The sequence below is a fragment of the Pinus tabuliformis genome, chromosome 1_2, assembly GCF_031772625.1.
Source record: "Pinus tabuliformis cultivar Carrire ecotype Pingquan chromosome 1_2, CPIR1, whole genome shotgun sequence".
Classification (NCBI taxonomy): Eukaryota; Viridiplantae; Streptophyta; class Pinopsida; order Pinales; family Pinaceae; genus Pinus; species Pinus tabuliformis.
This window is the reverse complement of record NC_142298.1, coordinates 101,340,616-101,347,796: the sequence shown is the minus strand read 5'-3', so window position 1 is coordinate 101,347,796 and position 7,181 is coordinate 101,340,616.

The following is a 7,181-nucleotide window of genomic DNA, read 5'->3' as shown; positions in this document are numbered from 1 at the left end:
AGATCTGGTTTTCTTACCGAATTGACATGATTTACATATTGTATTTTTAGGAATGCTGATATCAGGAAGATCATGAACAGCCTGGAATCTACATGCTTTTCTTATTTTAGAAAAGCTTAGATACCCCACTCTTTTGTGCCATAGCCAGTGTTCATCATTTTTGCTTAGATAGCATTGTTGTTGTCCTCCCTTGAGTATGTATAATTTGTTTTGAGTTCTTGTACCTTTGATCGCGGTTTCTCTTGTATCAAGCTCATGAACAACACATCCGTTTGATCGAAATACCACTTTATTTCCTTGATCACACATTTGACTGACACTCAACAAGTTATGCTTTAGACCATCAACACACATAACATTCCCAGATTTAACCTTTTCTTTCAAGAAAACAGAGCCTTTACCTTTTATGATAGTAGGAGTGTCATTTCCAAATGAGATATTCTTTTTCTTTTCTAAGGCATTATATGAGTGAAGTTTTTAATTTGATACCTGTCATGTGTTTTGAGCATCCATTGTCAATGTACCACTGATTTTCTTGTCCTTCTGCATACAAGGCTATACCACATCTTTCTGTTTGTGGTTCTTTCTCCATATTTTGGGTTTTAATGGAGTTTTCTCCTTTTGAGATATTTGCCAAAATTTACTCTTGCATTTAGATTCTTCATGGCTGAAGTTGTTACAAATTGAGAATTCTATTCATTTTCAAGAAGAGAAAAGTTATTGTAGGAATTTTTCTTGATCCCTATTACATTCCTTTGATTTCGTGCTTCTCTAGTCATTATGGTCTTGTAAGCAACACATTGAGCAGCTTTGTGTCTAAAGTTATGACATGAAAAACATTGACCATTAAGGAAGTTCCTGCGATTATCGGATCTACTGACCTGGTGATTGTAGTTTCTATTGATATTCATCTTTTAAGCAAATTGAGTATGATTTACCTGAGGTTGGTTGTGGCTTCTATTCATCCTTGAAGTAAATTGAGCCTAATTTACCTGGTGATCTACTTTATGCCTTTGTTGACGATTGTCAAACTATTCACTGCTCTTTTCGACATCAATATAGATTTTAGTGGAGGTTGACGGCTTCTGTGATTCAGATGCTTCTTCAGTATATCCAAGAACTGTCTTTATCAGAGGAGAACGCTGCGCTTTGATAATTTCATTTAAGGTTTCTGATCCTTTAGCAAATCTAAGATTGAGAGCTTTTGTTTTCTCAAGATCCTTTCTTAGACCCACAATTTCACATTCTAGTTTTTCATTGTGTTTTTCTATTTCAGAAAGATGGTATGTCAAGGTATCTATAATCATATTATTTTCTTCTAAAAATATTTTGAGTTTAGAGATTTCTTCATAAAGGTCATCTTCATCTAAAGCATCCCAAAAATTGTCATCTTCATAAGCCATCAAAAGTCTATAGTCATTACTATTTTCATTTTCATCACTATTTGATAAACCATCGCTATCTTCATGAGTATAGTAGCTCTTTTTAGTTACATTTTGTTTTCTATTCCATTTTGCAGATTCCTTCCTTCATCATATTTATCTTTATGAGGACATTTAGCAGCATAATGACCGACTCTACCATAAGCAAAACATTTGAAAGGTAGTTTACCTCTAAATCTTCTGGAACCCCGTTGAAGCTTCTTAACAAATTTTACTTCATCTTCTTCTTCTGAAATATGTCCTGATTCATTGAGTTCTTCTTTTCCTTTTGTTGAAGCTTTAAATGTGGCTTCTCTCATATCTGATGGGCATCCTTTTCTCATCTCAAAAGCAGTTAAAATTCCATGAAGTTGTGTCATAGTAATAGTATGTAGATCCTGTTTTTCTTCTATGGTAGATACTTTTGATTCAAATTTAGCAAACAAGGATCTTAAAAATTTCTCAACTAAGGTAACTTCATTTATCTCTTCACCCAAATTCTTCATGCAATTAACAACCTCATCTATACGTAAGAAGTAACTAGCTATATTTTCATCATTGTGCATCTTAAGTGTTTCATATTGAATTCTGAGAGTTTGCAGTTTAGCACGTTTTACCTGAGAGTCTCCTTCGTAGCGTAGAACGATTTTGTCCCATATTTCTTTGGCTGATTTGAGCTGCATAAATTTGACAAACTTTGATTGTGACAGACTTCCCAATAATGTATTGACAACCTTGGCATTGGTTTCATATCGCTTTTTACCTATCGTATCTGTAAGAATTGTTGATGGAAATGTATATCCTCCTTCAATGATTTCCCAGACATCTGTTCCAAGTGATTGAAAATAGGTTGTGGTTCTTATCTTCCAATAAACAAAGTTTCTCCCATCAAATATTGGCGGTATGATGGATCCCCCGCTTTCTTCATTACTCATGATAATGGATCTTCCTTCAAGCAATCAAACTTCTTCTGAAGGATCGGCTCTGATACCAATTGTTGGAAATAATACTTAGAGGGGGGGTGAATCAATATTATCAGATCAATAATTTAATTTTCAAAATTGATTTGTATACACTACTTCAGCTAAGTGAAAGAGAATGTATACGAAACTGTACTTAAGGTAACCAGCGTATATGCAGAGATCTTTTGATTTACCCAAATTATCATGCATTGAACTTTAATTGGTATGTCAGGAATCCATTAGACAGTGCAGTAAAAGCAAAATAAGGCATCACACATGAACACCAAGATATAAGGTGGAAACCCAATGTGGGTGAAAACAACCTGTTGTTTTCGTCTCTGTCTTCTTTTAATAATAAGAAAATCAGTTTACAATTTTTGTACTAGTGTAGTCTTATACCAGTATGCAGGCTTCTACCTGCAAAAGGCTACAACCTTCTCTCATTCTCCACCTTCTGCTGGAAGGGAGCTACAACCACCTAGCTCTTGTACTAGCCAATGCACTTACTAGTACGAAGGCACCGACCTACTGAAGGCTCCAACCTTCTTTCTTCCTCCAAGGACCACGTTTCATAAATTTTCAGACTGGATCCATTAACAACATTGTAACTGTAATTCAATCATTAAATACACCTGCATCAAACAATCACTGAAACTCAAACATCACTTTCTGAATCAATCCCTTCGATAGTCAATCTGATACTATCACCAGAATACAGTCACCAAAACCCAAAACTTTGCAACAGCAAACATAAACAACTGAAACATACTTTTTAATGTATATGCTACTTCCATGTGTCGAACTTGCGTGTGTACGCGCTTTTACCAAATTGAACCAGCGTACAGATCTGCAAATCAAATTTATGATGTATATGCTTCTTTGATATGCAGAACCACCATGTATATGCTCCTTTTCTAAATTCAACCTGCATACAGATTTGTAAATGATGATTTAAACATTACAACTATTCCACACTTCAGTCATACCCAGATCATCATATTTACAGACTACAACATGTGCTAGTTATTCAAATACATGATCAAACCACATAAAGATAATTCATTTCAAGCCTTAAGATCCTGATACATCATTAGGTCTTATCCTTCATCAAACGCTAAGGTTCATTCTTGATTCAAATCAAGCATAGCACCATAAGCCAATAACTTGCATATTAGATCTCACACTTTATCAAATATTCGGTACTTGCACACTTTGGCCTAATGATCTTCTCCTCCTTTTATAGCTTTAGTCCTTTCTCAATACCATGCACCAAAACCACTTAGGACCAAATACCTAGGGTCAATACCTCGGACCAGATACCTTGGACCAATACCATGGATCAAAATACCATGGACCAAATACTTCGGACCAAAAACTTAGTTTTCCAAGGTATACGCGCTTTTCCTTTTGTGAAAGTAAGTGTGTACGTATACGTGACTTGTATACAATGAACCTGTGTGTATATGCAGCTTGGTCAATGGTGAACCTACGTATACCTCTCTTTCTTTATTCTGTGAAGGCTGATCTGTAATTCTTTGCTATTTACCTGCTATACTGTGATCTTTCATCTGAGTGAGTTGCCATCTAGGCCAATACCTATATCATAATGCCAACACAAATGTTACATTAATTATCGACCGAAGGTAGATAAAGGCAACCCCATCAGGGAAAACACTAGACTTTATTGCATAATCTTCATCCATCCTTTGGAGTAAAAGGTTTATATTATTATGCATGATGGTGAGCGCCCATGACTAGTCAAGGTTTAAGTTGTCACATGTACATCCCCTATTTGCGAGTAAATATGCCACTTGATTGCCACCTCTCTTGATATGATGAACAAGAGTGTAAGAAAACCTAGGTATCAAATCATTTATACTGGAAACCACATTTCCAGTCTCCAACTATGTATCGTTTTATTTACTGGTTGAAAATGTAATAGTTTTTGAATACATTGAATTACCAATTGTGAATCTCCGTCCACCTGCAATAAGGAAGAACCTTCCCTAAAACAAATTCATAAGCCTAATTATACTACCTAAAATTAGTCCATGTTATTGGTTGGGACCCAAAATACATGGAAAAATATCTCAATGGCATGGTATGTTCATCCCAGATTATCCCACCACAACCTACAATTATAGGGTTGCGTTTAGCAACCCCATCAAAATTTATCTTAATAAAACATTGTGGAGGTGATGAATATGAGTTAGAACTGGTATGACAACAATCATACACTAGGAGAATATTTCCCATAATATCTCCTTCAGATCCTTAAACTTTCCATTTATTAGTATACCATGGCAATGCAAGGATAGTATCTCAAATATTCTTAAGAACCACATCTATAAGTACCATAGAAGATCTATTGCTTGACTAAAAAATACGATAATTTCGCTCTCTCCACAATTTCCAAAGAAGAAATCCTAATGCATGCATCCAAGCACAATAAATAATGGGGTTCTTAAATTTATGGTAATAGCATTGATCCAATAATGAATGAATATCCTCAAAAAGTGGTCAATTTAGACCAAAAAGATGATTGATATCCCACATTTTAATAAATAAATCACATGAGATGAAAATATGATTTTTCATTTCCTCCTCCTTGAAGAATAAAATACATAATGATTGACCCTCAATTCCCTTCCTTCAAATAATATTTGAGTTTAGATGGTGACCCCATACAATTAACCATAAAATGGTAGAGAGTTTAAGCCACCACCATCTCTCCCATAGATTCTTCAATGTTACCTTTTATTCCAAACTCTAGAAATCGACAATAAATGAATAAGCCTCTTTAACATGAAATGAACCTCATAGTTTCTACCTCCATAATAAAACATCATGTCGCTAAGAACATTAAATACTCTAAGCCTCTAAAGTATTATGGAAATCCTCCCAAGGAAGGTCATTTGGAGTTTTGGTCCAAGCTTCACTTTATTTCCACCACTACCAAGGCATATTTTTTTCAAAATGTTTGAAAAAGTAAGAAAGTTTACTCCCAAGCTTCTACTAAAAATAGGGAAATATCCCCTACTTTTATATCCCATAATGCATATTTCCTCATGACGGCTTTGCAATCTCCTACCCATTTCTAGACACTCGAACCAGGGAGTATACAATCCCATCATAATATGTCTTCTTGTTGCAGCAAGGGTACGTACATCCGCAACCAAATTTTCTTCCACAATTCCTATCCACCTTTAACCTAAAGCCACCACAGTTTTTCCCCAAAAGATTCACTAACCATTTTTGGATCTCCTAACCCCAAACCACTAGTATATTTTAGTAAAATCGACTTATACCAACCAACAAGGGACCAACACATAGCTTTAATTGCACCTCTCTAATGAAAATCACACCATAACAAGTGAAGTTGATTACAAACTATTTTCGGGATAGGCATGACAACCATTTGGTAATTTGAAAATTCCTGCAAGACAAATTAGGTAAGGACAAATATTCCAAAAAAATTAAGAGCACAAAACGTCCAACTTTTAATCTCAGAATATGTTTTAAAGAGTAATTCTTCCCAATTGGATATTTGGTTCTGATATAACAGAAATGTTATGACAAGGAATTTGGACAGTAAGTAAGCCTTACGAAAGCCAAAGATTCTTGTCCGATGTTCCTGGATGACTTCCTTACAATTAAAGGAAAAAACATTGGTTTCATCATTGTTAATTAACGTAAAAAAAGCATTCATAAAAAATTTCTGAATTTGAAAAATTATTTTCACTTATGTAAGTGTGGGCATCCCCAAAGGAACGACATTATAACAACCCCTAGTTGATTTCCTATGTAAATTAAATAAGACAAAGGCCATGGGACACATATTCCAAGATGAATGTTAGGAAAAACACTTTAGTGGGAATCACGCGTGATTAATTATTGGCTATGTAAATTGGCAAAGGCATTGTCAAAGGAAAAGTGGCAATAATTGGAATTTATTTATGAAAATAAAGGAAAATAGGAGAAGAGGAAGGTAACGAGACATAAATTTTCATTCTAAGGAAATTAGAGGAAAAAATTAAGGAAAATGAATAAAATAGAGGCCTCAATGGTAAAAATTATTTTGAGGATCAGTTCACTTCCTTTTTTCATTTTACCATTCTTCTCTCATAATCTTGCACACTTAGAGAATTCTTGGAGCATGCTTATATAACCCTCTTATTCACTTAGATTGGAGAAAGAAGGTGAAGGAAAGCAAGAAAGTGCAGGGAATAGTTGGATCAATAGATACAGCTGGATTTTTTTACAGGTAGCATCTTGTATGTGTGATTTTCTTTCTTATTTACGGATGCATGTTATATGCATGTGATTCTTTGGTTATTTGCTATAATGGTATGGATATTTTCCTGGAGAAAAAGTGGTTTTAGCCTTGCCTTTCCATTTGATTGATAGCCATGGTGTTGTGGGTTTTCCACCTATTTTTCTGATTGGTGCTCAAGTTCTCGATGGTTATGGATTGGAACAAATACTCTGGAAGCCCTAGAATAGTTTGGGTCAAGTTACTAGTTCCCAAAGTCATTGGTTGGGAGAAACACTCTCGATCTCTTGGTGGGTTGAGTTGCTAGTCACTGTAGCTATAGTTGAAACAAACATTTTAGAGCCTTGGAAAGATATGGATTCAATTACTAGTTCTTGGAGCCCTATACAACTTGGGTAGATACCTATATGGTTGATGTTATTGATTTCTGAACCAAAGAGGTGGAATCACTGTGGTTCAGGGTCGAGGTGGTTTTGCCTAAGGAAGCCCTTTTTTTGTTTTACTTTGGTTCATTCCATGACATCC